We start from the raw sequence: 23,588 nt of genomic DNA, 5'->3' as shown, positions 1-23,588 counted from the left end.
CGACTAGAAAGTTGGACACTTTGGAATGCACTGTGCACTCCTGACTTTCAGTAAATGCTCTTTGACCTTGAACAACACAGGCTTGAACTGTGCAGGTCCACTTACAGGTGGAGTTTTTCAATAAATATAGTATGTTCCCTTCCTTATGATTTTCTTACTAGCACTTTCCTTTGCCTAGCTGTTGTAGTAATATATAGAAATGTTTAAAAATGCCTAAAAAATATTAAGGTTTTAAAATGTTTAAATTAACTTTCCTTGAAACTTAAAGCATGACATTAAGAACACATTCCCCACTGCCCTGAAGCGTGTGTACCTCATAGATAAGGATTTGAACTTCAGTAAATAACTCAGAGTAACTTATCAAAATAACCACTTGAGTGAGTGATGTACTCTCCCTCGATAACCACATGTAGTGCCTCGCCCTGTTTGAGATAAACGTGTGCATTGACGTAATTCACTGATAGCCACCTGGGCGGCTGCAAACGGGGTACAGGCTTTAAAAGTGGGATTCAAAGCAGCCCAGTGCTCACCTGTCGAGACAGCCACAAAGGCACGTCCTCTTGTCAGTCTGGCAAGCGACACCGCTCCACACTCCTCTCTCTGCTAGATGATAGAAGAATGGCCAGTACCTCCCGATCGAGACGGTCGAGCTCTGGGGTGAGGAATGCTGGCCCCCTGCATCCGGACCAGACCAGCCTTAGCTGCCAGACCCCAGAGGACAGCACCACCGGGATCCCATTTAAGCCTGTACCCTCAGCAGCAGGAATTGTGTGAGTAATAAAGTGCTGTGTGATTTGCAACTGCATATGTTTCATGTGGTGTAATCCCTCTGGTAGTTAATTGAATTATTTTGCGTACGCTTAAAAGTTAAATCAAAGCTTCTGGTCTTTTTTGGTCCTAAGCCTGCCCCTTGGTCCTGCTTGTGTAGAGTAGCCTCTTCGCTAGCAACTACTTGAATGTCCCACACCAGCACAGTTAAAGTTTATCTCAAGGGATGCCTTAGATAAACACCCCAGATCCTTTCCCAGGATCTACTTGGGACAATAGCTTACTTTATTGTAAGAATACAGTATATAATACATAGACTGTTTATGTTATCAGTAAGTCTTCCAGTCAACAGTTAAAACAACTATTCATAGTTAAGTTTTGGGGTAGTCAAAGTTATATGAGGATTTTTGACTGTGCATGGGGGTTGGCACCCCTAACACCTGTGTTGTTCAATGTTCAACTATATTTTAAATATACAATAAGTATGTAAAGTAACAGGACAAATACAAGAACATGTGCCACCTGGGTCAGGCAATGAGATGTCATCAATCAGTTGAAATCCTCAGTGTCTGTTCCCTAGATCACTTCTTCCTCCCTCCTTGATAAACACTCTCACTCCAAATTGGTGTTTATTGTTGTATATATGTTTGAATAGGTAAGGGATAAACAATACCATTTTAGAGGTTTTTGAACTTTGCATCAGTGATTATCTAACTTTATGTATTCTTCCGCAATTTGTTTTTATCACACAATACACTTTAATGTTAAGTATGGCCATAGCTCATTTATTTTCATGCTCTATTGTATTTTACTAGTGGCCTGGTGCATGAAATTCATGCACATTAAAAGGGAATTAATTAGAGGAAATATTTTAATATTGCTATTTGCCCTTTCTCTATAATAAAAGTATCAAGAGATGAAAGAAAATTAGTAACATGTATATGAAAATCTCCCTCCTGTCAGAATCTGGGGTGCACCAAGGGACCCAGAGTCAAGTCCCCGCCCACCCGCATGCACCTCGAAATCGCATGAGACTCCGTCCCAGCTGGCCCCACCCCCATCAAGCCCCGCAGGGCGCAGCCTCAGGTCCCCCAGCCTGTTGCTAGGGCATGAGGGCTGACAACCATTTGCATATTAGCTCTTTATTATGTAGGATGATATGACTATACCAAGATTCATAAACCCATTCTATAGTTGATAGACATTCATATTGTTTTTATTAAAAGCTTTTGTAACAAGGTTACAGTGAATATTCTTCAAACTTTGAATGCCAATCTATAGCACTTTTCTTGGTCCAGTATCACCTTTGGGAGACGCTGGCCCACACTGCTGGCCACGTGCAAACGTCAGCCCTGCAAAGGCCGCGGTTTGAGCTGAGATGTCCTGTGAGTGTAAAGTACACGTCATGTTTCAGACACAGTATGAAATAAAGAATGTAAACTGTCTCAATAAATCTTTAGCTCAATTACATGTTGGGATGATATTTTCAATATACTGGATTAAATAAAATGTAATAAAATTAACCGTATCCATTTCTTTTTCTCTTCTTCCATGTGGCGGGAAAGTGTGACCTGCATTTGTGGCTCACATTTTGATTTTTGGGGAGTCCTGGCCCAAATGACCTCCAAAGTGGCGATATGAAACTCACCCCAACAGCGATGCTTCTGAACTCCCTGAGATTCTTGCTAACATGTGGTATTGCTACCCTCTCATTTTTGTCATTTTAGCTGTGAAATAATATCTATTTGTGATTTTGCATTTAATTTATAATTTATGAGGTTAAGAATCATACATATTTATTGTCTATTTTGGTTTCTTTCTCCATGAATACCTCTTGACTGTTTTTCTATTGGGCTACTTGTTACTTTCTTATTGATATGTAGAAGTTGTTTATATTCTCCCAGAGTATGTCTTAAAAAACATTTTTTTATGGTCTCCTTTGCTATATAGAAATGTTTAATTTAATGTGTCCATTTATTGACTTTGAGAACTTGATCTTCTTAGTAAATACATTTTGAAATGTTTTAACAGGTTTGGGGATGTTTTTGTTTTAATAACTGCTTTATCCCAGCACCTAGAACAGGCCTGGGATAAATAGGCACTCAGCAAATATTTGTTGAATGAACTGTATCACCTCTCTGGGGCTTTCTGGCATCTGTGTTGTGCCTTTGTCATCAGCTTCCTTGTACAGGATCTAGAATCTCTCCTGCTTAGTTTAATGGAGCTTGCTTTCTTGCCCTCCCAGGCTCATTGGTTTCATATTTTTCACTCTCCTGGCAGGATGTACTTACATAGGTTTCTCAAAGTGTACTGCTTGCAAAAGCGCTTCCAGAAGATGTTAAAATGGAATGTGAAAAATAGATTATCCTAGACAAATGGGGTTTGGGAATTAAGCTGGCCCGTTTGGGGTATGACAGGACTTCTGGAGACGTGGGTGTTCTATGCCTGTGGGCAGTCTGTGGGTGCAGAGCAAAGCATCACCCAAACCCATGGGCGTGCTTAGGAAATGGTAACAGTTGTGCAACTACTGTATAAAGAATGTACTTTAAAAAACACCCATGAACTGGCCTATTGAAGGACTGGATTAACAACTCTAAGACTGGTGGCACACAAAGCAAAATGTTGAATGTGGTCAATAATTAGGAAAAATTAAGTTTTGAAATTTATACACATTTAACTCGGCTGAATTTTTCACTGTAAGTTGTTTTCTTGAGATTTTTAAATCAGCTCACTTTCACAACATCTGGGTGGGCACGCACCGCAGCAGGGCTGTCCTGTAAGCTAATGTGGTTAATAGGGCGTACTGACAGTCAGCTTTCCTTTCCAAGTTAGCGAGGGCAGTTCTGAAACAAAGGCTTTCTCATATGAAAGCTATTTCTGTGCACTTGGAGATTTCTCTTGCGTCCACAACTTAGGAGAGGAATATATTCTCAGTCCTTTCTTTTGTATTTGTTTCTCTTTTATTCTAAATATAGTATTCCCATTAAGAAAACATGTTCCATTAGTGCTGTGAGCACTGGGACATAGTGTAGGATAGGCAGAAATGTATGTGCAGTGTATTCTTGCATACAGTCGGAAGAAAGTGTTATAGCTATAAAACTCTCTTGTATTTGTTTCTGTTTTAAGGCTGCTAGCACTTTTGATTTGGAGGGACTAGAGATGATGATCAAAACCTGATCCACAAGACAAGAAGAGGGCTAGCTGCCAATATTTATGAAAATTAAAAATGGGCACTCCCTTTGGCCCAATAATTCCATCTTTTGGTATCTACCCTGGAGGAAAAAGAAATCACTGATGTGCATTATGGTACATATTCAGAAATATTCATTGAAATATTATTTTAATAGCAAAAAAGAAAAAAAACATAAAAATTATGGATTATTTAAATGTTCTTTACTAGGGAACTACTTTTAAAACTTGAAAATATGGAGTAGTTTAAAAGAGAATTATAACTATATCTTATGATATGGAAAGATCTCCAAGATGTATTTTGAGTGGAAAAAGTAAGTGGTAAAGCAGAGCATACAAAATGATTCTATTTGTTTTAAAAACACAAAACGTACATGTTTCTGCAGACTTATATGATCTAAATGTAGTAACTAGATTCAGCATGAAAAAATAGTAACTATACGTGGAAAAGGACCTGAATTGGAAAAAATCATTAGGGATGTACAAAATTAATTTCTTGTATTGCTTATGTAATTATATATTAATGAAAAACATTAAAGAAAAGTATTTATTTAAATTTCTCTTTAACCTTTTACATTTAACTGTACCACATCTCAAATTTTGCAAAAACAACCCAGGTCACTGGCCTTTGCTGCCTGAAGAAGGCGCCTCTGATAACGTTCAGCTGAGCTCTGGAACACACGTCTCCTGTTACTCTGAGGCCTGCTTCCTGAAGACCAAGGGCAGGAGCGAGGGAGGAGTCGAGTGAGAGAGCAGGCGCACATTTAGAAGATTCTCCACTTGACAATTTCCTCAGGACAGGACATGTAGAGACATATGTGCCAGCAACAAAGCCCGTTTCAGCTGTTAGAAACCGAGGAACAAAGGCAGCCCTGGGCGCAATGCCTTTGAAGACGAGCCGTGTTGTCCATGGTTGACATTCTTCCTCGGGAAAGGAATGAGCAAATATGTATGCAGTGGCTGCGTCCCAAACTGGGCATGAGATTGAAAACATGCCAAAGCAAAGGCCCGAGACGCATGCCAACGCCTGATGTCTTGGGCTGTGGAAGCAGGTAGAGGGGCCTGCTCAGTTGGAACCTGCGGTTGGGTATTAGGAGAGCAGAGAGGCGTGGTGCGGGAATTGATGAACCTATTTGAACATCATAAGTTTGAAATTTCCAGACGAAATTGAGCCTCGTACGGTTCCATTTATCACACTTCCATTTCAGGCTGGCTGGGTGTGAGTGACAGCCTGCTCACCCTCACCCCCAGGCCACCTGAAGGAACGGTGAGGTGGCAAGGAGCTGGTCCTGCCGGGGAGCAGATGGGGAGAAGGGAAGGAGCAGCAGGGCCTCTGGGATGCCGGGCTGTGGTGGTGGCTCCTGCAGGTGCCGCTCTGCAGAGGGGAGCAAGGCCTGCGAATGAGGATGTGTAGACCGGCCGCAGGGGCTCCTGCCGAGGACGGAGCAGGAGGACAGGGTGGAAAGCAGCCCGCTGTCCAAGTAGAGCCGTGGAAACAGCCAGAAAACCCAGCACAACAAAGCAGCACAGGAAGGCACCGCCTCCAGGCAGAAATCTCTGTTGCATTTTTATTGCTGCTTTTAAACTGGGAGAAAACTGTCAGAGGATGGAATTGTTTCAGCAGGTAAACCTGTGGCTACCTGCCTTGCTGTGGCCAGGATGTTTGCTTGGCTGCCTCTCAGCTCTGACTTCCTCAGAGTTGAAGATGGAGCTAGCCACTCCCCCTGGACCTCCCCTGGACACAGATGTCCCTGTGGGCTTCACTGGGAGGGAGGGGGTCGAGGGGGAGGGCAGAGCGTAGCAATTGCAGCGCTTTCCTCTGGTTTCACCTCAGGCTCCTCGATCTCGATCTCTCTCCCCTTGAGTTTCTGCTAAACACACTAAAAATAGTTAGTGTGTTTTTCTTGAACTTTCAACCCCTTCCCAATGTTACCTCTGGGGAGAACGGATCATGGACTCCTAGAAATTTGAAGTTGGCTGGGTTAATCCAAGGCACATTTTAAAAGGGGGTCACTTCAGACACATCAGTAGTACTAGCTATTGTGAAATCACAGTTAGCAGAATTTTGTTTTTTAAAACAGACCATCAATAAGTCTTTGTTTTTCACAAAAACAAAGAGCTGATTTTGCAAACGAAGGAGGTCATTTATTGCCAAAATGGAAGTGTTTTGCATATAAACAATATGACACTTTACCTGAGAAAATTAGCTCTGAGTTAATGACAGTGGGTTCTGTTTATATCTACCCTGCCTATTTACTGGTGGTAAAAAATTTGCACTTGAAATAAAGTGTAATGCTTTCTCCTCACAGACTTACAGAGGTATCAGTCATTTTGTGAAATGAAAATTGATAGTTTGATAAGCAATTAACATGTGCTTCTTTCAGATAGAGCCAAATGTTTCATTAGATTTTTAGATAATGGTGTTTCAAGCCTTTCATTCAAGCGCACACGCAGCGCATTAGAAATAGCCCCGCGCAGCTATTTCTGAGACCACAAAGGAAGAGCATCTCTCCCCAGGAAAGGCCAGCGGCCGGACTTGTCCACAGGAGCTTCTGCACCAACTCCCCAGGCCAGAGGCAACAGCCTGTCTCCTGCCACCGGTGGTCTGAGTGGTACCTGCGGGGCCAGGTGCTCACCGGAGCTGGACGTTGTTTTCAGATGCATCGGAGAGAACGCCTGCCACCAAGAAAGTGAGAAGAGCAACTGATTGAAGAGTGCAATTGATTTGAAAATAACAATCTGAGCCACACTGTAAACTGGTGGCAGCCCGTTGTTCTCTGAAATTCCGAGGACAGATAGAGGCTCCTTTGGAACTGAGCGTGCTGATCCAGCACTTCCCTTGGCTCCCTACCAAGAGCATAAACATCTGTGCTTTAAAAATGTAAGAGATGCCCGGTGCCTTACACTTGACTTGGGATCCACTGGAATATGTGTGTTGGAAATCTCTCTCACAATTACAGAACTTCTTCCAACACAAAATATCTCGCAGGTTAAATGAGAAGTAACACCACTCCAGAGAAAAGCATTGGCTGTCTCCCAGATTAATATGGGTTATGGTCCATGATTGGGTTCGATGAGGTAACAATTTCCCACCACTCTTCCAGATAGACAGGAAATTGTTGTGCTTGAAATAGATTTGGGCTGAGTAACTAATTAAAATAATTTGGATCAAGAAATGTGACATGAAATGTGATGTAGATATTTCCAGTTCTTATTCAGGAAACCTTATTGCTAAAAGGTTGAAAGATAATTGAGAAAATAATTTATATGGTGGTGAGAGTTATTTGTGTGAAGTAAAAATACAGAGTCCTTTTCACTGAGATGGAGAAGCTGCCAAATAGCTCTTGGTGATAATTCTATGCACAAAATGTTCATAGTGGGCTTCAGTACCTTGCCAGATGAAAGCTTTTGCTCAGTTTAAAGTTGGAAAAGAGATTTGAGTCTCCACCAAGGATAATGTGTTAAGCTTGGTAATTAAAGACTGTTTTTCATAAATAATGCCAAAAGCACATTGGGAACATTGGGCTCATATATTCCTATACTTTAAAGAAATCAAGGACCTAATAACATTTTGATAGCATCACACACACACACACACACACACACACACACACACTCATACCCATTAACATCAGGGCATGAAATGAGATTACATAATTTTTCTAATAAAGCATTTTAAGTGATATAAAAGGAAACTATGCCTATGGTGACTAAATAATGACAGGTTTTTAAAATACAATAAAAACTTTCAATTACAGTGCTACTCAAAGTGTAACCCATGACAAGCCCACAAGAAAATAAATATATAAATTGAGACTAAGCAATTAGAGAAGTTGCAGCAATAAGACAATGACTGTTAAATGTCATAATTTAAAAAATGGATTTCTAGTTATTTTTTAAATTTTCTACTTAATATTAATTATATTTTACATATGTATTGTCCACAAGTTTAAACACATTCTTCTCCTTCACAGATGAGAAGCACTTACATTAACTATACTTTTAAGAATCTCAATGCTATTAAATTCACATTATTTTTTCTTTTATTTTAGCTGAACCCAGACTTAAAAAAAACACTCCACAACTTTAAATACATTCTACAATGCTTTACAGAAGCAAACAAAAACAACAAAGCCATAACATCACAATGATTAAAAAGCTGGTTTTTGTTTAAAACACTCAGCGTGGACTGGACACACGAATGTTCCTAACCTGCCAACTGATTTCCCCACATTATATCAGGTAAACCCATTGGTGGGCCAGTGGGCAGGGAGGTTTGACCTGCCAGGGGCTGGAGTGGCCATTGCCACGCCCACTCCGGAGCCCTGGGGCCTGCGAAGGTGTCCGAGCCCCTGCTCTCCCCCACAACCTCCCCAGGGGCCTGAAAGAGCCGGGGACTTGGTGGTGCTGGTCACGGTGCTGGAGGACGGCCTAACCTTACCTTTGTGTTCAATAGGTGCGCACTGTAATATCTGCTTCATGAGAAGACCAGGCGCTCCCACGGGGACTCCTGAAAGCCCTGCCAACAGGAGAGCGGCCAGCTGCCACTGGGGGCAGGTCGGGCTGGGACAGAGAACTGGAGAGCGTCTGGCCCATGGACATGCCCTGCAGAGCTGTGCAGAGAACTGAGATGGAAGAAAACACTCAGGATTATGCGGTGGGAACGAAGGAGAGCTTCTAACCCACAAATATGTCCCTATCGATCTGCACAGGCTCTGACTTCACACAGAGCTTCACTTTACATAAGAAATAGAACCTGAAGTCAGTGTATGTGACATATTGTGAAAAATCCTATATTATAAAAAGCCCATGGTCATGATGCCCTCACACCATAATGACTGGTCACCAGGAGGCTGCGTGCGTGGCAAGGCACATGTGAGTGGGCGGGAACTTGCCGCTGAGACCCCGTGGGCGCTGGCGGGGGCTTGACACTGCGTTCCCATGGGTGTCGGCGGGTCTGGGTCTTATGCGATTTCGAGGTGCATGCAGGTGGGTGGGGCTGCATGTGAGGTGAGGCGCGTGCAGGTGGGCAGGAACTTGACTCTGGGTCTTGTGACGCTGGTGGGACTTGATGCTGTGTCCCCGCGGGCACCGGCCCAGACTATGACAGGAGGGAGGAGGGAGCCGGATACCTGCAATATTAAAATATTTCCTCTAATTAATTCCCGTTTAATGTGCACAAATTTCATGCACCGGGCCAGTAGTATAAGTAATAAAACACAAAGTCACACTCATTGTGGGGAAGTGAATATCCTATTTAAAAAAAAAACACCCACAAATGGAACAACAGATTCATGTTTCTCATCTAATGTTCGTCTAGGATAGAAGCATATTGAGTGGCTGGTGAGCAAATTAGTGACATTTTAAAAATTGTTAGTTTCGTTCATACTTCCTTTTGCTCTTGGGGCTCTTCCTCTCCTCATGATTCCAGTGTAAAAGAATCAAACGGGTTGAATGTATGGGTGAGGAAGCGAAAGCATGGGCGTGCGTGTTAATGGAAGCAACGGGGAGAAAGGTCTTCCGGCGGCCACCCGGACCTGCTGAGGGTGACTAAGGCGATTGTTCCGGAGGGCAATGTCTACAGTGGCTTGTTAATGAGGAGAACCCATTTAATTAATTTTTAATTAAAATTTTAGCAAGGGAAAAACTCGCACTCATACAGGAAACGGATAATTATTTTAACATTTGGTGGCCTTTCATTAAATATTCTGAAAAATATAAACTCTGTAGATGCCAAATTTTGCAACATGATCTTCTTCAGTCTGTTACTACACAGAAGTAAGCAGCTGAATGGAAAGAAAGACAAGTTTCTCTGCTTAGGAGAAAGATGGCTTTTGTTTATCTGCCTACCATGCTTTTCCACTCATTGCTATTTTAGAAAGATTCCACTTGTAAGAGATTTACTTGCTATAATCTTAAAACAGACTTTTTAATAGATGCCCATTTTTAAGAAAAGGATAAAAAATAAACTAAATAAAGTAAAAACACAATGTAGTTAGGTATAATACATGTTTATATTTATCAGAAAGTAATACCTTCTATACCATAGATTAAAATTTTATCAGGTATGTTTCTGCATAGAAACTCAGTGGTTATTTTGATTTTTCCCCTCTAACAGAGGATTAAAACAGAAAAATTATTACTGAATGGGAAACCCAATAAAAAGCCCTATTATTGGAAAGAAAAGGAGATTCTGCATTCACTTCTAGTTAAAGCTAGAACATGGACGATGAAGGCTGTGACCATCAACTAGAGAGAGACTGGCTGCTGATGCTGGGAATTCAGGTTGGTCTGACCATGTCCCTCACGTAGTTGGAGCTCCAGCCAGAAGTGTCCTGTGTCTGAGCCAGTGCTGAAGATGGGACTGCTGGGGTGGGAGGAAGGGCCCTTGGGAGGCTCCGGTACGCCAATGGCCAATGCGAGGCAGACGCCATCAGCTGGACAGCTGGAGAAAGTGCTTGCCTTGTCCCTTGCCTGTTGCCCCTGTTAACCCTTTGAGTGCCAACCAATATCCTAGGAACTATGCTAAAATTGCCAAGGCATTTTTGCTGATTTTACAGCAGTTTAGGAAAAAAAATTATGAATCGCAAGTAAATGAAGTTACATATTCAAAAACTTAAGGAAACCTTTACTACATTGACATATTTAGCAATATCATCATCACTAATAAAAGCAGACTTAGAACTGGACGCCATTTCGAAGCTTTGATAGCGCTCCCGGCACTTTTGACAAAAGACAGGAGAAACGCGATTGCTCTCCCCGGGACTCTAGGGGTTAAGGTGAGAGGGCTGAGCAGCACCCATGCTTCCCAGCAAGCAGCACACAGTCCCCACTGGGAGTGAAGCAATGCGGCGGGCACGGCTCAATAAACTTGAGTCTCAACATGAAAATGATGGTCCTGTCAGGTATCTCACCCAAATCTTCTCGGGTCAAAAAGAACATCTTCGTTTAGTGCTACAATGACTCAACTTGTTATTTGAGAGGAAACCTAAGCCTTCACCTTGTGACAGGCAATGATAAGAATGTAGTGCCACTTGGTACTATTATTATACTTAAAATCCGTTTTTCTTGAAATATCAATATTTATTGCATACAATATTATATTTAAGATCATCTTTCTTGAATAATTGGTGTTTAATGCATGTAACATATTTAAAATAGTTTTTCTTGAGATATTAATGTTCATTGCATGTAGTAGTATATTTAAGATAGTTTTTCTTAAAATATTAATATTTATTGCATGTAACATTATTATATTTAAAATTGTTTTTCTTGAAATAAAAAATAAATTAAAAAGAAGAATGTAGTGCCATAGTTATTTTTTATCATATTTATTTTTAAGATCCCTTCTATTTATGGCAGTTGATACCAGTTTTATATTACAACTAGAGGCCTGGTGCACGAATTCGTGCACTGGTGGGCTCCAGCCAGTGCGAGGGGCTGTGGTCATTCTGGTCGTTCTGCTGTTTGGTCACTGGGCTTTTATTATATAGGACTAGAGGCCCGGTGCTCCGGTGTGGTCCCTTGACCTGGCCTGTGGGGATTGGGCCGAAACCAGATCTCTGACATCCCCTGAGGGGTCCTGGATTGCAAGAGGGTGGTTCTCAGGTGACACACCCCAGAATCGGGCTCCCTCCTCTCTGGTTCCAGGTGACTCACCTGAGAACCACAGCTGCCACATCACCACAGCTCGGCAACTCCTGTGTTGAGCATCTGCCCCTTGATGGTCAGTGTGCATCATAGCTACCAGTCAGCTGGTTGAACAGTCGGCCAGTCGGCCGGTCGCTTAGGCTTTTATATATGTAGATAATGCTAGAAAGGTTACCTTTTAAAGCTCCACTTTAATACAATTGCTGAGGAAGGCAGTCCCATGGGGGCAGTCTCTGCGCCCACTCACCCAGCAGAAAGGGCTGTGGGCCTGGAAGTTGCCCTAATCAAGAAGTCTAGAGTCCTCTCTGCCCGTGCTGGATTTACAGCCTGGGTGGGAATATCCTTACCTGCTGTGGACTCAGTGTGGGTCCTTGTGCTGCCTAAGTGTGCATCCATGCTGCCTGTCTCCTGCCAGGAGGGCTGGGCTCCTTTGTCCTGTGACAGAAGATGGTTCGCATGCAGGCCAGGGGCCCTGTGTTGGTTGCCTGGAGGGTCTTGCTGGCCCTGGGGAAACAATGCCGGTGACTGTAACTGTTCTTGCTCTGCCTCTTCTCATTGTTCCATCCAGTGCTTACCTGTCTTGTGTCTTCCTTGCTGACTCTATACCAATGTTACTGCAGGGGGTCTGGGCCCGGAGCGGGGCTGCCTCAGGCCGGCCTGTGGTGTGTGGGTTATTGACTTCATGCAGGAAAGATTTCACAGGTGAGTCCAGGTGGGTTTGAGAGGACGTTTATGACAGCTGGGACAGTGAAACACAGGAAAGGCCTAGGGTAGAAGCGGCAGCAGGAGACACGTTATAGGAAAGAAGTGGGCAACACTGGGCTGTGTGAAGTCACTGGGAAGTGAGGGTCACAGTGACAGAAGTGAGCATGGGCAGGGCTGCTGTTAGCTCACTGGAAAGTCAGAGAGAATGAGGCCTTGGTGACAGGTTCAGGGGGTCAGCCTGGGATGAGCTGTGGCTGCCCGTTGCTCCCCTGGTTGCGAGTCTTGTGGGACCTTTAGAGCTTAGGAGAAAAAGAGCAGAGGCACAGGGCATGGGCATGCTCTCATGAGAGCACAAGTGCTGGTCCTGTGTCTTGAGGCTTTTTATTCTTCTTTAGCTGCTGGGAATCCTAGGGGAGGACTGAGGGAGGGTCTGAACAGAATACTCATTCGCTTTTCAGGTGTGTTCTTCGATACGCTGATTCACCAGAATGTGCGTGTGATGGGGTCGGCGGTTATTTTCTGGTTAGTTTTCTTTTCAAAGAACACCCTCCAAGAGGGACCAGTCGAGGCCAGTCTGCGCCGGGCTGGTCTGGAATGTGTCGACCATCTGCTCCTAAGTGCCCTTGGTTAGGGAAGATAAAACCTTGTGATTCATTACCTGGCTGCAAATTGCTCAAGTCATTTGTCCTTGTTTAATTATTTTGTCTCAGTTTCCCTATTCCACTGGCCAAGGAATCTTCCTGGCTTCTTACTCTCCCGCCTCACCAAGATGCAGCGGGCAGAAGTGCTCAGACTTCTAGATGGGAGACATAGCATCTGCCCACAGAAATGAGTGATTCAAAGGAAAACAAAGTAAACTAATGCAGGTAATTGTGCAAAAATTTTAACTTCGGCTGAAAAAGAGTAATATTTGGCAAAGGCCAAACCGAGCTGATACCCTCCATTTCCACGGGGAAGAGCTAATTTCCTCTGGTGACGATCTCAGCATTCAGAGTCACGTTATTCTGATGGCTCTACTTTGCCAGTCCCTGTGGGGTTGTTGCTTTGCAGGGATCAGACAGTTAGAAAGCAACTCAGAGATTTTAGAGGGAAAAGGGGCACATGCACATACATACCTACACGGATTCATGCAAGCAGCTCTCTCCATGGCACCGCTCCATGTGCTACCAAAGAAAGTCTACAGACTCCTCGCCCTTTACTTATTGTTTTGATTGTGATGAAGTATACATAACTGAAAATTTACAATTTTAACCATTTTTAAGTGTACGATTCAATGGATTAAGTAATTCACAATGTAGTGCATCCATTTCCAGAACTTTTCATCATCCCAAACAGTAACTCAGTTCCCATTAAACAATAACTCCCTGCTGCTGCCACGGTAACCTCTATTCTACTTCCTGTCTCTGAATGTGCCTATTCTAAATACCCGGTAAAAGAGGAATCATGTCTGGCTTATGTCACTTAGTGTGTTTCCAAGGTTCATCTATGTTGTAATGCATATCGGGATTTTATTCCTTTTTGTGTCCAAGTCACCTTCTATTCTATAGATACACCACATTGTGTATCCATGTCTCTCTTGATGAGCATTGGGGTTGTTTCTGCCTTTTGGCTCTTAGGAAGAATGCTGCTGTGAACATTGCCCCTCCTATTGTACCCAGGCAACGTGTTCTTTCCTTTTTCTTTTAAGGATTGCCCTTGTGGATGGTATTATTTTCCTCCTGCTGCTATAACAAAATCACCACAAAATTAGTGGCTTAAAGCAACAGATTTATCACCGTACGTCTAGGTTTGCAATCAGTTTCCCTAGGCTTCCCATCAAGGTGGGAGGGTGGGCTCCTTTGCGAGCTCTGGAAGAGGATCGCTCTTGCATGCTTCTGCTTCTGGAGGCTGCTGGCATTCCTTGGCCCATTGTCTCTTCCCTGATCTTCTAAGTGCATCACTCCAACCTCTGACCCTCCTGGCTGCCTCTCACAAGAACCCTTATGTTTACATTGGGCCCTCAGGATTATACAGAATAATCTCACCATCTCAAGACACTTAACTTCATCCATCTGCAAAACCTCTTTTACATGTAAAGCAACATATTCACAGGTGCCAGGGATTAGGACATGGACATCCTGGGTGGGGGGCATTATTCTGTCTACCATGATTATTTTGACCCCTGGCAAATGGTAGGATGGATCCAGGAGCTGGCTCCATCATAATCTCCCATTGCTTCTTTGGGGTGAACCTAGCATACCATTTCCACCCAGGGGTGGTCCCCTGCATGAGCCAAGTGATTTCAGAGTCCTGCTGGGTGGGATGCAGAGAACAGTCACACTTGAGCAGAGACAGTGGAAAACCAACTGTCTCAGTCACTGAAGGGATGGGGAATGAGAATAATAAATCAAATACGTCTTTGGTGCATACAGGGTGCTTGGCATATGCTACTTCATTCATCTAAACAACAGGACCCCGGGTCGCAGAGCAAGTGTGCAGCGGAGCTAGAGATACAAGATATCTGACTCTGCTGGGCTTTTCTGTGGCTCCATTATGACTGAATTCATAGGACTTTAACTGGTATCAGCAAGAGGTTAGTAGGTTCCATTCAGCACAGCTCCCAGATGTAGCTCAACAGAGGCACAGTCAGGGACCAGCAGTGATTACACCTGGTTGAAACTTTAAACTGACCAATCCTATATAATAAAGAGGTACTATGCAAATTAACCTTCACACCCTCACAAGACGGCTGCCTAGGAGGTGGAGCTTTTGACGCTGACTGGCATAGAAACCAACCAATCAGAACCTAATCTGGGTGAACTGCGAAGGCAGAACCTAAGGTGGGGGCTGAGGAGGGGTTTTAAGGGCAGCAGCTGTTTGTTGTAAGGTGTAAGAAAGCGGTTCAATTTTTTAATGACCAGTTTGGCAGTATAGTGCATATGGCTGGCTATCAGTCCAGATATAGGGATTATGTGTTTTTTGTCTGCCAAGAGCATCTCCTCCTGTTCAAAAAGGCTTTTCTCCCCCATTTAAGCAATGCTATCCTATATAATCTATCTATACTAATAAAAGGATAATATGCTAATTAGATCGGGTTGACCGGCCATCTTCTGGACATCCAACTTCCTTCTGGACAAAGCCATGGTGGTGGGGGCCGAGGCAGAGGCAGTTAGGGGTGATCAGGCCATCAGGGGAGGACAGTTGGGGGCGAGATCAGGCCGGCAGGGGGGTAGGGGCAATCAGGCCAGCAGCGGAGGGCAGTTGGGGGCAACCAGGTCGGCAGGGGAGGGCAGTTGGGGGAGAGATCAGGCCGGCAGGGGGGTAGGGGCAATCAGGCCAGCAGCGGAGGGCAGTTGGGGGCAACCAGGTCGGCAGGGGAGGGCAGTTGGGGGAGAGATCAGGCCGGCAGGGGGGTAGGGGCAATCAGGCCAGCAGCGGAGGGCAGTTGGGGGCAACCAGGTCGGCAGGGGAGGGCAGTTGGGGGTGACCAGGCTGGCAGGGGAGGGCAGTTAGGGACAATCAGGCAGGCAGGCAGGCGAGCAGTTAGGAGCCAGCGGTCCCAGATTGTAAGAGGGATGTCCGACTCCCTGTGGGATTGGGCCTAAACCTGCAATCGGACATCCCTAAGGGGTCTCCGATTGGAGAGGGTGCAGGCTGGGCTGAGGGACGTCCCCCCTCCCCCGCACAAATTTCGTGCACCAGGCCACTAGTATATCCATAGCCCCTTATCCACAATTCCAAAATGCAGCACTCTGAAAACAAAATTATTTTTAAACCTACATTGGAGGCAGACATGTAGCTGGACCTGAGCTAACATAGGCGATTAGTAGGTTTCATTTCTCTTGTGTGGTGTGGATATTCTTTCATTTTGCTGAGAAAATATTAAATGTTTTGTTATGGTGTGTTGCCAAGAATCTAAATTCTGGGTTTTTGTTACATGCTGTATGGGATACACATCTTTCTACTTTTCTGAAGTCCAAACAATTCTGAACTCCCAAAGGGTTTGGATAAAGGATTGTGGACTTGTATTTCTCATTAATATCTTATAGTCAATTCTGAGACACATAATATGACTGCGTTAATTAAACTCTTTCAGCTGCAAATGCTGGAGTCCCAACCCAAATTACCGTAAGCCTAGGAACAACAACAACAAAGGAATTTGATTGGCTTTCATAACTGGAAAGTACACTTCCGGTGCGGCAGGACCCTGGGGAGCTTCTTCCTTAAGGCTGTGGGCTTTATTTGCAACAATATTCCTGTGGCTCAGGGCAGGAACGATGAATACGCCTCATGGCGTACGATCCAAAGGAAATCACCCCTCCCCGTGATGTCATATATCAATTTTCAGGGGAAATCTGATGGACGTGATTACATGCTTACCCCTAAACCAGTTACTCTCAGGACACGCTTAGCATAGGTGCCATGTGCTTTGCAGATACTGTGGCGCAGGGAGGAGGCATGAGTTTACAGTATTGCCAGGACGTGAGGAAACTGGGAAGAGTTATAACCTAATAAAAAGTGAAGTGGAACCAAAAGAAGTGGGAGCAGTGATGCAGGGCAGCAGAATGAACACACGTGACTCCTTCCTCTGCTTTAGCACACACTGTAGCTAAAGGTGTACTTGACCCAATACAAGTCACTATGTTTCTAAAAAATTGTTCAGAAAGTAGGTTATTTGTATCCTTCAACTCATAATGACCAACTTATCAGAAAACTTTCATACTTTCCTGAAGCAGGTTTCTGGCAACCATGTTTGTATTCTGTACCCTTAGATATTTGGGATAAAATGAGCCCATTAGATGCTGCTTGTTAGAGTTTGGAATGGGACTGAGAGACAGTTGCACACCTGGGCGAGCCTGTCGAATGGAGAATGTATTCTCGTGAACTGTGGAGGGGTCGTCCTCCTTCCAGAGGCAAGAAAACGTGAAACAGTTGATGTGCAGAAAGAGAAGATCCAAGCAGAACAGCACAGTGAAAACAGGAAACAGAGAGCATGCTGCCGGGGTTCCTGATGGTGTTCAGCTCCTTGTTCTGGTCCCTGTGAGAGGCGTGGTCCTTCCTGCCCTGGGAAGTCATGAAGGCATCCTGCTTGCTGCTGAAGCCAGTGACGCTTGAGTGGCTCCTGGTCTTTGTAATCACAGAATCCTAACTACTAATTTATTCCCATTTCTTAGATATGAAATATTCTGGAAAGAAAAATAATGGAAGTACCATATATATCCAAATATAAGTCAACTCCTAATCACAAGTATCCACTTGCATTAACACGCAGAAATTTGCTTTAATTACTATATAATTCAATATACAGTAAATTCGAAGTTCATCATAATACAAGATATTTAAGGAGATTCCCTTAAATAATAATAGTTAGTAGTAATAATTATTAAGGAACAATTTTAGAAAGAAGAATCTTACTTTCGAGTCAGACATATGCTAACTACAGGGTGATTTGATGTTAAAAACTAGAATGTGGTTTGAACACTCTTAAGATGGTCACATTAGTCCTTCTAAGTTGACCACATGATCACGTATCTGAGAAACTGGATATACATAAAGTAAGGACACATTTTGCTACTCAGCATAATGCCGACAGAATCTCTGGCCATAACTGCGTGTGATCTTCCTTACCGAACTTGAGGCTCGTAGAAAAACTCAACTATCAAAAGCTGTCTGTAAGGTAAAAAGCCCCAAGAGGCAAATTTATTTCCAGCCCAGTCATATAGCTGCAGAGAAAGGAGAAAAATCAAGTATAAAATGAAACCAAGAGCTTACAGAAAGCTTTTTATTCATGTGACATGATTTTGCGATAAATTACTTTAATGCTTTCAAAACTCTGATAAATGGATTGATATGATAACAGACTTTGTTTTGTGACTTATTTACTCTGTAGAATTAAATTATGAAGTGGGAAGGACAGTAACTCCTTTAGACCACCAGAAAGCCATTTAGGGCAATGGGCTGGAGAAAGTACTGGCAATAATGACTCCTAGGAGAATTTGTCAAGCCTCTTTATAACCCTGAGGACTTTACCAGAATACAAAAATCACTAAGGCAAGGGATTAGGACACAAACACCAAAATAAAGACCAGTTAATGCTTGCATGTGTGAGAAACTATGCTGACATGATGGCATCACCACGTGTGCACAGTCACCGAGAAGGAAGCATCACAGAGTGAACCTCAGGGGGGGTCCTCACAGCAGTAAGAGCATCACCAGAGAACTTGTTAGAAATTCAGATTCTCAGGCCACACCCAGAACTACTGAATCCACAATTATAGAGGTGGGGCCACAGAAAGCTGTATTTTGACAAGCCCTCCTGGTGATTTCGATATGCACTGAAGTTTCAGACCCACTGGAGCACAGGTGAAGAGAAAGTTGGGCAGAGGTGATTTCCTCTTACTGGTTATGTCATTTTGGCGATTTACATAACATTTGAGAGCATAAGTTTCCTCGTCTGTGAAGGTTGAACATCTTCCACTAATGTAAGGTTTAAGTCTATATTATTTATGAACTAGAGGCCCGGTGCACAAATTTTTGCACAGGTGGGGTCTGGCCACCCCACCCTGATGGGGGCCCATCGGGGTGGGCTGGCAGTGGGGAGGGGCCATGGGAGGTTGGCTGGCTGACCCTGCCCCCAATTGCCCCCCTCACCCCGATCAAGGGAGGGGCCAGCCAGCTGGCTGTAGGGAGGGGCTGTGGGCAGTTGGCCGGCTGGCCCTGCCCCTCATCTGGGTGTTAGGGGACGACTGGGGGCTGGGCTGGCTGGGGGTGGAGGCTGATCGGGGCCTGAATCAGGCCACTTGGCTGCTCATTCCTGTCGTTCCGGTGGTTCCGCCATTCCAGTCACTGGGCTTCATATACATAGATAGGCCTGCTAGGGTGCCTGACGCATTCAGCAGTGGTAGCACGCTATCAGCTCCATTTTAGAGAGGGAGCATGTGGTGAAGCCAGCCCAGGAACCTAGGTTGGCTGAGTGTGCAGTCCACACGCTCAACTATAACACTGCTTGCTTCTCCTAGCACTCAACTGTTTCTTCTTGTAACTCCACAAGTATCATCTTAAGGGATTTATTTATTTTCTCCAACAATGTAAGAAATATATACTTAATGCAGGAGATTTTTAAAAATCACAAAATGAACCTCCAGGAAAAATCATAATTTTATCAGTCAGTGCTAACCACTAATACATATCAATATATGAATATCCAATCAATCTTTTGTTATAAAATATCTTAAATGAGCTTTTTCCAATCAAAATATTATTAAGAGGCCCTCTTTCATCTTGATAAATGAATCCAAGAAGTAGGAAGCTATTTGTACTACAGTGGGGCCTTGACTTACCAGTTTAATTCGTTCTGTGACGGAGCTCGTAACTCAAATTACTCGTATGTCAAATCAAAAAGTGAACGAGTGAGACACGTGATGCTGGGCTGATGCTGTGGCGTTCACTGTGACATTCGCTGCGCCAACTAGTGGTGGGGTATCTGAAGCTGGCTTGTAACCCGAATTTTAGCTCGCAACTCAAAGCAAAAAATCGGCCAAGAGACGGCTCGTATCTCGAAAAACTCGTTAGTCGGGACACTCGTAAGTCAAGGCCCCACTGTATAGGAAACAGTATGTATGCTATGAACAGAAACCTTTTTCTAAATTATTTATTTATTAATTTATTTTTTATTGATTTCAGAGAGGAAGGGAAAGGGAGAGATAGAAACATCAATGATGAGATAGAATCATTGATTGACTGCGTCCTGTATGCCCCATACTGGTGATTGAACAGCAACCCAGGCAAGTGCCTTGACCAGGAATTGAACCAGTGATCTCTTGGTTTTTGGGTTGATGCTCAACTGCTGAGCCACTCAGTTTATGTAATTTAGTTAAAGTAATGTTTTTAGCTGTCTTCCCAATATCCATTGCACCCTTCTTCTGATAAGTTGCAGCAAGGTGGTTTGAATGTGTCAACCCTAGGCCCAGCTCCAGGGATGAACCAATGAAAGTTATTTCATTCACCATCATGTGATTAGGTTAGAGAAACGCAGTAATCAAAGCTTTCCTATTTCCTTAGCTAAGCTGTTCGCTTGTGATCCAAGCTGGTCCCGTTCGAGGGAAGATGTGAACAAATTGGGAGAGAAATGCTTCCTCTCTGGACTTAAATGAGCAGCATGTCACCAGGAGGTGCTAATAGCCATCATGTGACAAGGAGAAGAATCGGACTTAGATAAGTCGATGCTTTTGAATATTGACTCAAAAGATGGAAGATGAATCTTGTGGAGTCCCTGGTTTCAATCCGTTCTGAAGTCTACAGTATCACCAATTACTTAAAGCTTAATTCAGTTTGAATTGTGTTTTCTATTACTTGTAACCTAAAGTATCCTAACATATCCTACGTGTAGAAATATGGAATATAGAATTTGAGAAGACACTAAGAGTTTATCTAATTCAAGTTTCTTTTTTCCAGGGACAGACTAATTTTGTAAACACACAATAATCTTCTCCCCCAAACTGAAGTAATTTAATTTTCCTAATAGCTTTAGCTCCACAACAGGCTCTGAGATTAGCCTTTTTCTTCCTACAGAAAACAAATTAAAAGACTAGGAGATTTATGTTTCTGGTCATGACAGAGAAACTGTACTGGACTACCCTTCCCTCTGTAGACATCTATAAAACTGCATAAAATACAGGTAATACCTGTTTATAGATGTTGGGAAAAAGACAGCACAGAAGTAAATGATGATGACCCAGAGGAGTAAGGAAAGCAGGTGCCCCACACCGTGCTTTCTGCAGTAGAGGCACTTCTCAGATGGCAGGCGGGGTGGGAAACCCAAGCAGGGTATGACATGCTTAGTGAATTGGGAAGCTAAAGAGTAGAGTCTGGGGCGCCTGAGGTGACTGGACTATATGGGGACAGGGATCCTGAAAGAAGGGAGTTGGGCAAAAGAGAGGCTCTTAAAATCTGCATAGGGGGTCCCCTGGAGCCACTGGCCAAACACTAACTATCCACACACCCAACAAAACAGCATCTATGATGTCCAGCATAAATAATTACTAGACATAGAAATGGGCAGACAAATGTTAACCATAATGAAGAGAAAATATTGACTACTTTTCTCTTCATTTTAGATAACAGACCTAGAAATTACAAAAATGATGAAATTTTCAGACAAGGATTTTAAAATACCTACTATAAATATTTCAAGGATTTAAGAGAAATTATGAGCATAAATAAGAAACAATAAAGAATCTCAGTAGAGAAATAGAAACTATGAAAAAGAAGTTTGTAGAAACTTCAAGCAGTTTGTAGAAATGAAATTACAATATTCGAAAAAAAATTCACTGATGACCATAACAGCAGATTAGATGCTACAGAGGGGGGTGGGGGGAAGCTCAGTGAATATGAAGACATAATAATAGAGTTTATGCAAACTGAGGTACACAGGGATATAAAGAGTAAAAGAAGAGAAAAGAAAAATCCTACGCAAGAGTGTAAGGAAACTGTGGAATACATGTAATTGAAGTCCCAGAAAGAGATTGGGACAGAAAAATATTTTAAAGAAGTGATGGCCAAACATACTCAATTTAATGAGTAATGTTAACTTACATATCCAAAATGCTCAATAAGTCCAAAGAGGAGGACAGAAGAAAACCACGCCTTAGTATATAATAATAAAATTGCTGAAATTAAATGATAAAGAGAAAAACCTTAAGAGATGGCAGGAGGGAAATTACACATACAGGAGCATGGTGATGAAAATTCCTGTTGATTTCTCATTAGCAACAATGCAAACCATATGGCTAGGAAGTACCATTTTTAAAGAGTTGAAAGGAAAATAAACTTGCTAAGCTAGAATTCTATATCCAGCAAAAATGTACTTAAAAATGAGGTCAAAATAATATTTTATTTATTTAGTTATTTAAAATTTATCTTTTATTTTTGAAAGTATTACAGATGTGTTCTTTTTTTCCCATTGACCCCCTCCAACCCTCACCCACCCCCTCCAAGCCTTCACCACACTACTGTCTGTGTTCATGGGTTATGCACATAAGTTCCCTGGTTAATTAGTTCACCCCCACCCCAATCACCCCCACCTTCCCTCTGAGATTTGTCAGTCTGTTCCATGCTTCTATGTCTCTGAATCTATTTTGTTCATCAATTTATTTTGTTCATTAGATTCCACATATGAGTGAGATCATGTGATACTTGTCTTTCTCTGACTGGCTTATTTCACTTAGCCTAATACTCTCCAGGTCCCTCCATGCTGTCTCAAAAGGTAAAAGGTTGTTCTTTTTTACAACTGCATAGTATTCCATGGTGTACATGTCCCACAGCTTTTTTATCCACTCATATACTGATGGGCACTTGGGCTGTTTCCAAATCTCAGCTATTATAAATAATGCTGCTCTGAACATAGAGGTGCTTATATTCTTTCTGATTGCTGGTTTTTTAAAAAATATATTCCAAAAAGTGGGATCACTCTATCAAATGGCAGTTCTGTTTTTAATTTTTTGAGAAAATTTCATACTGTGTTTTGAACACACAAAATTTCAATGAAGAACTTTAAAATTTCTTTAAAAATAATTGAAAGTCAACTTCTGGTTAATGGTGTAAAAGTGAACTGTTTATGTTCACCTCTCAGGCAAGAACTGTAATATAAAATATTTTAAAAACTATTGAAAGACACTAAAAACATCCAAGTAAACAGAAACCAGAGGAAAGTTTAATTTCAAATATTGAAACTGTAAGAGAGTAAGAATTTGAATTTTTGGTTTTCTGGTTCAACAATTTTGATTAATTCTTATGGCTAAGGCTGAGGGCAAGGGTGGGGAAAACTGTAGCCTATTGGGTAAAGGTATCAGAAACGAGACAACAGGACGAAGGAAGGAGTTGGAAATTTAGCGGGGAAATGTGAGCATTGTGAGAACCTAATATGCCCTACATGAACGCATAAATAACGTAAGTCACGGGGGCAGAGACCAGAGAGAAATACAGTCTTAAAAGATAGACCCACTGGGAATCAGACCTGGGAGCCTGACTTTTCTTAATTGGGTGTGTCTTATGACCCTTCGGAGCCCAGGTGTTAGGAAGGTGAAATGGATGGATTTGAGATGTCAGAGTACAGAGTCTGGAACCATCTAAACAGCTGGGATTTCGAGAGCAATCCTTAGAAACGGGGAACTACAGGGAAAAGAATCCTCATCTATATTCAACTCCCTGGTTGTAGAAACAGACTTAAAAAATGCAGACAAAGAAGGAGAAGGAGAAGGAGATGGAGAAGGAGATGGGGAAGGGGAAGGGGAAGGGGA

At 42.9% G+C, this 23,588-nt stretch overlaps 1 long non-coding RNA gene across 5 annotated transcripts; it reads left to right on the top strand.

The window, feature by feature from the left end:
* The first annotated feature begins 398 nt into the window (after positions 1–398).
* On the top strand, positions 399–23,522 carry LOC106724561. 5 transcript variants are annotated; one of them, XR_001360390.1, is made up of 7 exons: positions 399–770; positions 2,334–2,463; positions 6,616–6,838; positions 8,010–8,199; positions 8,414–8,832; positions 10,076–10,246; positions 23,507–23,522. It is a non-coding gene; the product is annotated as an uncharacterized LOC106724561 (long non-coding RNA). The 5 variants fall into 5 exon arrangements; XR_001360391.1 differs by lacking the exon at positions 23,507–23,522 and adding an exon at positions 17,466–17,545 and having other exon boundaries at positions 10,076–10,242; XR_001360392.1 differs by lacking the exon at positions 23,507–23,522 and adding an exon at positions 13,363–13,459 and having other exon boundaries at positions 10,076–10,242.
* Positions 23,523–23,588: the final 66 nt, after the last annotated feature.

The sequence above is a fragment of the Myotis brandtii genome, unplaced genomic scaffold (assembly GCF_000412655.1).
Source record: "Myotis brandtii unplaced genomic scaffold, ASM41265v1 scaffold89, whole genome shotgun sequence".
Lineage (NCBI taxonomy): Eukaryota > Metazoa > Chordata > Mammalia > Chiroptera > Vespertilionidae > Myotis > Myotis brandtii.
The sequence above is the reverse complement of the archived record's forward strand: the minus strand, read 5'-3'. Positions and strand labels throughout refer to the sequence as shown.